The 11,798-nt window shown below is 37.2% G+C and overlaps 1 pseudogene; it reads right to left on the minus strand.

Annotated features, from left to right (window-relative positions):
• Nucleotides 1-5,441: 5,441 nt before the first annotated feature.
• On the minus strand, nt 5,442-6,379 carry LOC143394797 (olfactory receptor 7D4-like; annotated as a pseudogene).
• Between the last annotated feature and the right edge of the window lie 5,419 nt (nt 6,380-11,798).

Genomic DNA, 11,798 nt, shown 5'->3' on the forward strand with positions numbered 1-11,798 from the left:
CGTGATAAGATTATACAATTTACATCATTAACGTCACTTATTTTTCCAAAGATTGTACGTGCCCATCCTATAGGTAAAGCCTTATCAGTGTTCACTGATGGATCTAGTTCAGGTAAAACAGGATTTTATAGTCGTGTTCACAAAAAGGTAATACAAACTTCTTATACTTCTGCCCAAAGAACAGAGCTTCAAACTCTGATTTGTGCCTTAAATTACTTTACAAATGAGCCTATTAATATTTATTCTGACAGCTTATATACAGTCGGAGTTACTAAAAATATTAAAACTTCAGTTATTGGGTATACTTCATCACAAGAGTTATTTAAATTATTTCATAATTTACAAAAGACAGTGCTAATACAAAAATATCCATGTTTCATAGGACATATACGAGCTCATACTAATCTTCCAGGACCTTTAGCTTCAGGTAATAACAAAATTGACAGACTCGTAGCTTTTTGTCAACAGATGTCTTCATATGACTGTACACTAGCTTCCCATTCCTTACATCATCAAAATACTTCTAACTTACGTAAAAAATTTAATATTACTAAAAAACAAACTCGTCAGATTGTAAGCCAATGCCCTAAGTGTGTTATTCACACTCCATCTCTGCCATCAGGGATAAATCCCCGTAAATTAAAACCAAATCAAATCTGACAAATAGATGTAACTCATATTCCTCAATTTGGTAAACAATGTTATGTACATGTCATAGTGGACACTTATTCTAGATTTATTTTTGCCACAACACGTACTAAAAAAAATTCTCAAAATGTAATTTCTCATTGCCTAACAACTTTTTCTGTTTTAAAATGCCCTATACAGATTAAAACAGATAATGCTCCAACTTATGTGAGCTCTTCCTTTCAACAATTTTGTCAAGAGTTTAAAATTAATCATAAAGCAAAAATTCCTTATAACCCCCAAGGTCAAGCCATTGTAAAACAAGCTCATTTATCTATTAAACTTCAATTACAAAAATTAAAAAGGGGGGATAGGCTTATGACTCCCCCAAATAGCCTTAATCATGCCTTGTTTGTTCTAAATTTTTTAAACTGTGACGCAGAAGGTCACACTGCTGCTGAGAGACAAATGTCTCCCTCAGTAACAGGCCCTTTAGGCAGAGTTTTGTGAAAAGATTTACAGACCGGTCAGTGGAAGGGCCCAGACCCAGTGCTTATATGGGGCAGAGGGCATGCTTGTATTTTCCCAGAAAATTCTTCTCATCCTATTTGGGTGCCTGAATGTGCTATCAGACATGGAAGAGATAGAACTCAGATTCAAGCAACTGAGGATCGACCCGGAGGAGCCCCCATCCAAAAGGAGGAGATATCGAAAAAGGATGAAGAAAGACCAGATTGACCCAGCCAAAAAGCTGATTTCATGGAAAGACGTGAAAAAGCTAACAACCCAGGCTTCCTGAATACTTCGAGACCTAGGAGAAAAGAGGACCCCAATGATGGTGGTAGCAACAATAATTGCCCTACTGGGCTGTCAGGTAAAGGGGAATCAAGTAGACACTTACTGGACATATTTCCCAGATCCACCCCTGGTACACCCAGCTGTGTGGACTGGAGAATCTATTCCAGTATTTACTAATGACTCATTCATGATGGGAGGATTTACAGATACTCATATTACTCCCAATCATGTAACTAGATTTAATTATTCTGGCTATAGTGCCCAATTACCCTTGTGTTGGTCCCACAATAAACATGCTGGCTGTCTGAAAGTATCATTCGAAGAAAAGACAGCGATTGGTAGACCTAGACTGACAAATAATTCTATTTATGGAGATTTAAAACCTAATACTAGATCAGTAATTAAGATGGGACTTTCCCATAATAAGCCAGTCATTTCTACAAAACCTCCACAGATACACCACTGTCCAAATAGTTCTACAATTGAGATTGGCACCTTTCCTAAATGGATGGATTGTATAAATCCCTTTCCTGTACAACATAAGGTGTCTAAAGATAGTGGGTATATTTTAGACTGGTCTCCAAAAATTGATAAGAGACAATTACAAAGAAATTCTGCTATGACACCTGCAGGATTTGTTAGTAATATTTTGACTTATAGTAAAGGTGGTGTTCAAAAAGATATTTGGTGTTTAATTGCTGCCTCAGAATTCTTACATTTTACAGACAAACCCTCACCAAGATTTATTGGCAAAAACTGTAAAGAGGGATCTTGCTATGGCTTACGAGCTTGTGTCCAATCTCCTTATGTTTTAATTATTGGAAATATAAAAGTTAAATGGATAGATGACAGATATATTGTTACTTGTAATAAATGTAACCTAACCAATTGTATTACTAGGTATAATGGAGGAAAAGGAGTGCTGATACTTCATCAGCCCTCTTTCGTTTTATTACCTGCTAATATTTCAGAGCCATGGTATGCTGATGCTGGTTTACAAGTCTTACAGCAAATTCATGCCCAGCTGGCAAGACCTAAACGTGCTATTGGAGTTATAATTGTTGGTGTTTTGGTGCTAGTCTCTTTTATTACATCAACTGTCTCTGCGTCTCTGACATTGTCTCAGAATATTCAACATACAAAATTTCTTAATAATTTAGCTCAAAATACTTCCAAGGCTCTGCGTAATCAAGTAAATATTGATAAAAAGATTGAAACTAAATTAAACGCCTTAGAGACAACTGTTATTGACATAGGTAATGAACTTTCAGCCTTAAAATTTAAAGAAAGGCTTAAATGCCATGCTAATTATAAGTATGTGTGTGTTACAGCTGCCAAGTACAATGCTTCTCTCTGGGATTGGGAGAAGGTTAAAAACCATTTGTTAGGTATTTGACAAAATAGTAATAATAGCTTGGACATTCTGGAACTTCATCACCATATCCAAGACATTCAAAATAATAAAACTAATTTTTCAGATCCTTCTTCTTTGGCTAACCAAATATTAAAGGAGTTAAATGGATTCAACCCTAAAAATATTCTTAAACACTCGACCTGGTACATTATTGGATTATTCTCTTTGCTGTTAATTCTCTATTACATTGTAATTGTAGGATGGCGAGTCTTCAAAACAAAAATACAAAAACTCCAAAAAGTAAACCACTGCCTCATTTTTACGAAAAGAAAGGGGGAATATGTCGGGAGCCATTTTCACACGTGACTGGGTGACTCCCGGTCAGGGTCTGAGGCGCTCTGGCTCTGTCGGAGCTTTCCCGGCCCTCTCCTGTTGAGAGAACCTGTCCGTGTGGGGGTGTAACTGACCACTGACCCCGGAGGCCCAATCACTGACCCTGACCTTGGAGTGTGGCCCCCTTCAACCTTCATTGGATGGAATTATCCCCTGAGTTTCTTGCTCCCCAATAAAAGGCTACTCCCTGGCGTGCTCGCTCTCTCTCTCTCCTGCTAGCCCTGAGTAATCCTTGCTGCCCTGCCAGGCGGTTAGAGGAGGGAACCAGAGAGGGGAGCCGTCTCGGACCTGGTCATAGAAAAAGGTAACTAAGTCTGTGTGTTTATTTCGATCTCTGCTAGCTAACTTTTATGCCAAGAACCTCATTAATAAAACCATTGCGCTGGCCATGTGGTAACAGACTTACACAAAGTTTTGCAATATATTCTGGAGTGAGAGAAATATTTTCTTTTTGAGTTGAAATCAGAAGCCCCTGGTGCACTTGCTATATTTGGGAACAAAACAACTTCAGCTTATTGGAAGGTTGTGGGGACACCCTGTGGCTTTGAGACCAATGTCTTGATAGTTGGGTAGGCCTGGCCCTTTGCTGCTCTGTCACCTATTTTCTTACATCAACAGAAGTCACCTGCTGCTTTGTGAGCTGTCCCCAGGGCCCCTCGTGGTGAGGAATTGAGGGAGGCCTCTTGCCATCAGGAAGGACTTAAATCCTCCCCATGACCAAAAATTTGGTTTGATTAGGATAGGGAATGCAGATAATAGAAAAAGTGTGGGATTTATAGCCATGAGATGACTGCAACCTTAGCAACTCCTTGACTCTGTGCTTGTTGAAAACTTTGGAATTTTTGAAGGAGTTGAAAGTTACCAACAACTATGTAAAGATCAGTATTTTACACTATACCAACATATATCACTTTGACAAAACACCGGAGTTGAATTCTTATCTATATTTTAAAAAATCTTAAATTATCAACACATAAAATCCCAAATCACAAGAAAGGAACATGGAAATAAAAACAGGAAGTTCTCGTTAGAGACATAAATCTGAATTGCAAAAATGAGAATAGTGTCATTGTAATACAATCACTGTTTACCTGATTCATTAAATGAATTTACAAATTTATATTTTTTGGGGGTTCCAGGGCTTGAACTCAAGGGCATTCGACCACTGAGCCACATCCTCAGCTCTATTTTGTATTTTATTTTGAGATGGTCTCATTGAGTTGCTTAGCACCTCACTTTTGGTGAGGCTGGCTTTGAACTCTTGATCCTCCTGCCTCAGCCTCCTGAGTCGCTGGGATTATAGGCATGTGCCATTGCATTTGGCAAATTTACAAACACAAAAACAGACTTTCAGTTATTTTTTTCTTTAGGCAGGAACAAATTTATTTCATTGACTATGAATTCAGAAGCAGAAGAGTAGTGACTATGATTCTATGAAATAAACTTTTCTTTTAACAACCATATTACTTTAATTTTTGAATTATTTTTGAACTAGAATTCACACAACCCAAATTCACTCTTGTAAAGTATAAAATGAAGTACTTTTGAACATATTAACATGGTTGTGCAGCCATCACCACTACCTAATTCCAGAATATTTTCATAATCTCAAAAAATGAAATCATGTAATACGTGGTCTTTATTTGTCTGCCTTCTATCATTTAACATAATGTTTTTAAGACTCATCTATATTTTGGCATATATGAATATGACATTCGTTTTCATGGCTGAACCACATTCATGGATATATGGATGTATCACATTAAGTTATCCACTCATCAGTTGATGAATATTTTGGCTTTCCTAGATCTGGGAAGTTACAAAAAATGATACAATAAACATTTGTGTGGATATTTATGTGTGAATGTTTTCAATTTTCCTGGGTATATACCAAGGATTTAAATTACTGACTCATATGATAACCATGTGATGAACTATTTGAGGAACTGAAAATTCTGTTCCCAAAATGGCAACACCATTTTACATTCCCACTGGATTGGTCTGAAAGTTCCAATTCTCTATGTCCTTGCCAACAATTTTTATTGTCTTTTTTAAAAAAATTGGGTGTAAAGTTGCATCTCATTGAGGCTTTGATTTACATCTTTCTCACTAATAGTGTTGAGTATTTTTATTCCATGAGCATATAATTGTTTGGGGAGTATAAGAAATTAAGCATATTATTTAGAGGAGGAAAAGAGCTAGAAATTGAAATTCAGTGCATTTGCCTCGGGGCCTAAAATATCTCCTGAGTTCTGAGGTCAATGATCCATCAAGGACAAGAGGCTGCTCTGCTGAGGAGTCTCCCCAGGGCCCCCTTCACATCCTTGTTCCTCAGGCTGTAGATGAAGGGGTTCAGCATGGGGGTGACCACAGTGTACATCCCGGAGGCAATCATGTTTCCCTGAGAAGGATGGGTCATGGCAGAACTGAGGTGAACCCCAAGACCTGTTCCGTAGAACAAGGAGACCACACAGAGGTGGGACCCACAGGTGGAGAAGGCTTTAGACTTGCCCACAGAGGAGGACATCCTCAGTAAGGAGGAGACAATCTGAGAGTAGGAGTAGAGGATCCCAGCAACAGGAAATACAACCATCAGGGCAGTTGAAACATACATAATGATGATACCAATGAGGGCATCAGAGCTGGCCACCTTGAAAGGCTGAGGCACTTCACAGAAGAAATGTGGGATTTCAGTGCCCATGGAGAAGGTCAATTGCTTCAACAGTGGAATATGAAACAGGGAGAACCAGAACATGATGGTCCAAGACATCAGAACCAGGAGGACACAGAGCCGAGGGTTCATGATGGCTGTGTATTTCAGTGGGTGGCAGATGGCCACAAAGCAGTCATAGGCCATGATGGTCAGTAGCATATTATCCATTCTAACAAAAATCATAAAAAAATATACTTGAGTGAGGAATTCTCAGTAGGAAATATCTTTGCTCTATGTGTGAATGTTCATCAGCATCTGTGGGATTATGGTAGATGTGAAACTGATGTCAATCAATGACAGGTTGGAGAGGAAGAAGTACATGGGGGTGTGGAGGTGGGGGTCAGAGCTGACAGCGAGGATGATGAGCAGGTTCCCAAGCACTGTGACCGGGTACATGGACAGGAACAGTCCAAAGATGAGGGGCTGCAGGTCTGGATCCTTGGAAATGCCCAGGAGGAAAACTGTGTTAGTATTGTGCGGTTTTCTGCTTTCATGCAGCTGATGTATGTGCTGGGAAAGAAGGCAAAACATGTCCAAAAAATAGCCACAAGGAGTCCCTTACAGCATCATCTTGGATGAACATCCTTCACTTCTATTGGATCCTGAAAATGATTATTTCCCTCAGCCACGTGGTAGTCCATTTCACTTTTAAATGTATATAATCATCCACAGTTCCTTAAATGTAGCACATTTTTTATTTTATTGTATCATCGATTCACTTGTTTTAGTTCTCAGATTTAAATTTATTGATATAAACTAATTTTTATTTGATATTATCATTCTATAATAAAGATATGCCACCAATTTTTCTTGATTGTCTCCAAACTGTTCATTGTAAAAGCTCTAAAATGAAGATTAATTAGATATGTAAAATAAGCAACATTTTTTCTATGAACAGATACTTCATAGTGATATGACAGTTAACTGTCAATATTTATTTTTTACTTTTTAAAAATATTGTTTTTGCTTTATTTAAAACTGCCGCTTTTAACTTTAAGAGACCCAACAAATGATTATTATTATATTGTTGTTAGTGTTATCATCATTATTACTAGTATCCTTTAATATAATTTCTACCAAAGCATAGCATAGAACTGAGATTTAAAATTGCCTTCTTTAGTAAGATTTCTTCAGTAGAATTTGGGTGCGCATATAAATCATGTTTGTGTCCTTGGAAAAGTTATTCAAACTCACTTATGCAAAGTCTAATGTGTACTCAGTGTTTTTCAATATACATGATACCATCATTAGCTATAGTTACCATCCTATACAGTTTATCTCTTGAATTTATTCCTCAAATCTAATTGGAATTTTGTATCCTTTGCTCAACATCCCCCCACCCCACAAATAAAAATGTCTTTCTTAGAAGACAAAAATGTCTTTCTTAGAAGACAAAGAATATTTGAGCGAGTGCTTACTTGCATAAAGAAGGGATATGACAACCCAAGAATGATGAAAACCTGTTGGAAGGAAATGGGCATATAACAATATATTCTGATTATGAAATTCCAACCTTAATTTCATGTATTTCAATATGTAGTATTAGTTTTTTTCACTAATGATTGACCCCAGGGGTGCTTAATCACTAAACCATATCCCCAGTCACTTCCCCCTTTTATTTTTTATTTTGAGACAGAGTCTTGCTAATTTGCTGAGACTGGTGCCCAACTCACAATCCTCCTGTCTCTGCCTCCCAAGTTGTTGGGGTCAGGGGTATGTACCACTATTCCCAACTGCACTAATAGTTCTTGTAGATGTTTCTATGAATAGTTTCATTAGAGAAATATTGTTTTAGACACAATAAGATAAATGTTATATTTTAGTAAATGTGGTATACTAAAATTATTATTGACGGTAGCAATTACTATTCATGGAGCACCTTATAAGTGCTAGGAAATATTCAAAAGCATTGGTTCTCAACCCTGACATAAAAAAGGACCACTGAAACCTTTAAATGCAGATTCTGATTAAATATATCTTGGTTTCAAGCCAGGAAATCTAGATATTTTAAAGCATGTATAGGTGACTATATTAATGAGACTGAGTAATTATATATATATATATATGTATAAACAAGGTTTTCTGATTATGAATCATATCATTTTGGTACAAATGGATGATCTGCTTCTGACTGTGAAGCCTATGACCAGTTTGTGGCCATCTATCACCTCCTGCAGTACCAGGTCATTATGAGCTCTTGTCTTTGTTAGTTTCTGTGTCTCTTATGTTTATCCCCTTGGAATCCCAGAGGCATGATTTGATATCTTTATACTTTACCTACTGCAAAGATGTGAAAATCACCAATTACTTCTGTGACCCTTCTTGACTCCTTAATCTTAACTTGTCTTGAAAACATCTCTAATAACAATGTCAAGTATTCCTCACATCAGTAATTGGTTTCATTTTCCATTGCAGATCCTTTCTCTTACAATGAACTCATTATCCTATCACAGAGCCCTGACCTCAGGTGGGAAGTAAGAAGACTCTTCTGTCAGTTGTTGATTTGGTGGAACTAGCATTGGCCTGTCCTTTTCAGCTCTATCACATTTCCCTAGAAAGCATTTGGTAGCTTTGGTCATAGGCACCTGGTCACCCCAATGCTGAATCCCTTCATCTACAGCCTGAGAAAGAAGTAAGTTACATGCTCCCCAACAGGTTCAGTCAAGTGGCAGTATTGGTGGCATTGAACTCTAAGGTATGTTTGAAAATGCAAAAAAGTTAAACATGAAGTTTTTCTAGTCCTGCCTCTTAAGTAACATTATTTTTCTAGTTTAATGTCTTTAATTTGTTGAACCCTGATGCTAAGAAAAGATTACCAACTCCAATTTTATTTTATTTTTTTTATTGTTATTCAAAACATTACAAAACTCTTGACATATCATATTTCATACATTCAATTCAAGTGGGTTATGAACTCCCATTTTTACCCCAAATACAGATTGCAGAATCACATCGATTACACATCCACATTTTTACATAATGCCATATTAGTAGCTGTTGTATTCTGCTACCTTTCCTATCCTCTACTATCACCCCTCCCCTCCCCTCCCATCTTCTCTCTCTACCCCATCTGTTGTAATTTAATTATTTCCCTTGTTTTTTTCCCTTCCCCCTCACAACCTCTTATATGTAATTTTGTATAACAATGAGGGTCTCCTTCCATTTCCATGCAATTTCCCTTTTCTCTTCCTTTCCCTCCCACCTCATGTCTCTGTTTAATGTTGATCTTTTCCTCCTGCTCTTCCTCCCTGCTCTGTTCTTAGTTGCTCTCATTATATCAAAGAAGACATTTGGCATTTTTTTTTAGGGATTGGCTAGCTTCACTTAGCATAATCTGCTCTAATGCCATCCATTTCCCTGCAAATTCCATGATTTTGTCATTTTGTAGTGCTGCGTAATACTCCATTGTGTATAAATGCCACATTTTAAAAAATCAATTTATCTATTGAAGGGCATCTGGGTTGGTTCCACAGTCTAGCTATTGTGAATTGTGCTGCTATGAACATCGATGTGGCAGTATCCCTGTAGTACGCTCTTATAAGGTCTTCAGGGAATAGTCCGAGAAGGGCAATAGCTGGGTCAAATGGTGGTTCCATTCCCAGTTTTCCCAGGAATCTCCATACTGCTTTCCAAATTGGCCATACCAATTTGCAGTCCCACCAGCAATGTAGAAGAGTACCCTTTTCCCCACATCCTCTCCAACACTTGTTATTGTTTGACTTCATAATGGCTGCCAATCTTACTGGAGTGAGATGGTATCTTAGGGTGGTTTTGATTTGCATTTCTCTGACTGCTAGAGATGGTGAGCATTTTTTCATGTACTTGTTGATTGATTGTATGTCCTTCTCTGAGAAGTGTCTGTTCAGGTCCTTGGCCCATTTGTTGATTGGGTTATTTGTTATCTTATTGTTTAATTTTTTGAGTTCTTTGTATTCTCTGGATATTAGGGCTCTATCTGAAGTGTGAGGAGTAAAGATTTGTTCCCAGGATATAGGCTCCCTATTTACCTCTCTTATTGTTTCTCTTGCTGAGAAAAAACTTTTTAGTTTGAGTAAGTCCCATTTGTTGATTCTAGTTATTAACTCTTGTGCTATGGGTGTCCTATTAAGGAATTTGGAACCCGACCCCACAATATGTAAATCAGAGCCAACTTTTTCTTCTATCAGGCGCAGAGTCTCTGATTTGATATCAAGCTCCTTGATCCAATTTGAGTTAACTTTTGTGCATGGCGAGAGAAGGGGATTCAGTTTCATTTTGTTGCATATGGATTTCCAGTTTTCCCAGCACCATTTGTTGAAGATGCTATCTTTCCTCCATTGCATGCTTTTAGCCCCTTTATCAAATATAAGAAAGTTGTAATTTTGTGGATTGGTCTCTGTGTCCTCTATTCTGTACCATTGGTCCACCCGCCTGTTTTGGTACCAGTACCATGCTGTTTTTGTTACTATTGCTCTGAAGTACAGTTTGGAATGTGGTATCGCTATACCTTCTGATTCACACTTCCTGCTTAGAATTGCTTTTGCTATTCTGGGTCTTTTGTTTTTCCATATGAATTTCATGATTGCTTTATCTATTTCTACAAGAAATGCCATTGGGATTTTGATTGGCATTCCATTAAACCTATAGAGAACTTTGGGTAATATTGCCATTTTGATGATGTTAGTTCTTCCTATCCATGAACAGGGTATATTTTTCCATCTTCTAAGGTCTTCTATTTCTCTCTTTAGGCTTCTGTAGTTTTCATTGTATAAATCTTTCACCTCTTTTGTTAGGTTGATTCCCACGTATTTTATTATTTTTTTTTGAGGATATTGTGAATGGGTTGGTTGTCCTCATTTCTATTTCAGAAGATTTGTCGATGATATACAGGAATGCCTTTGATTTATGCATGTTGATTTTATATGCTGCCACTTTGCTGAATTCACTTATTAGCTCTAGTAGTTTCTTTGTAGACCCTTTTGTGTCTGTTAGATATAGTATCATATCATCTGCAAATAGTGATAATTTAAGTTCTTTTTTTCCTATTTTTATGCCTTTAATTTCTTTTGTCTGTGTAATTGCTCTGGCTAGTATTTCAAGGACTAAATTGAATAAAAGTGGTGAGAGAGGGCATCCCTGTCTTGTTCCAGATTTTAGAGGAAATGCCTTCAGTTTTTCTCCATTCAGAATGATGCTAGCCTGAGGCTTAGCATATATAGCTTTTACAATGTTGAGGTAAATTCCTGTTATCCCTAGTTTTTCTAGTGTTTTGAACATAAAGGGATGCTGAACTTTGTCGACTGCTTTTTCTGCATCTATAGAGATGATCATGTGGTTCTTATGGTTAAGTCTATTGATGTGGTGAATAACATTTATTGATTTCCGTATATTGGACCAACCTTGCATCCCAGGGATGAATCCTACTTGATCATGGTGCACAATTTTTTTGATATGCTTTTGTATTTGATTCGCCAGGATTTTATTGAGGATTTTTGCATTTAAGTTCATTAGAGATACTGGTCTGTAGTTTTCTTTCTTTGAAGTGTCTTTGTCTGGTTTTGGGATCAGGGTGATATTGGCCTCATAGAATGAATTTGGAAGAGCTCCTTCTTTTTCTATTTCTTGAAATAACTTGAAAAGTATTGGTAATAATTCTTCATTGAAGGTTTTGTAAAACTCTGCTGTATATCCATCTGGTCCAGGGCTTTTCTTGGTTGGTAGTCTTTTGATGGCTTCTTCTATTTCCTCCTTTGTTATTGGTCTGTTTAAATTGTGTGTATCTTCCTGACTCAATCTGGGCAAGTCAAATGACTTAAGAAATTTATCGATATCTTCGCTATCTTCTATTTTATTGGAATATAGGGTTTCAAAATAATTTCTAATTATCTTCTGTATTTCTGTAGTGTCCGTTGTGATATTGCCTTTTTTATCCCA

Source organism: Callospermophilus lateralis, chromosome 1 (genome assembly GCF_048772815.1).
Source record: "Callospermophilus lateralis isolate mCalLat2 chromosome 1, mCalLat2.hap1, whole genome shotgun sequence".
Taxonomy (NCBI): domain Eukaryota; kingdom Metazoa; phylum Chordata; class Mammalia; order Rodentia; family Sciuridae; genus Callospermophilus; species Callospermophilus lateralis.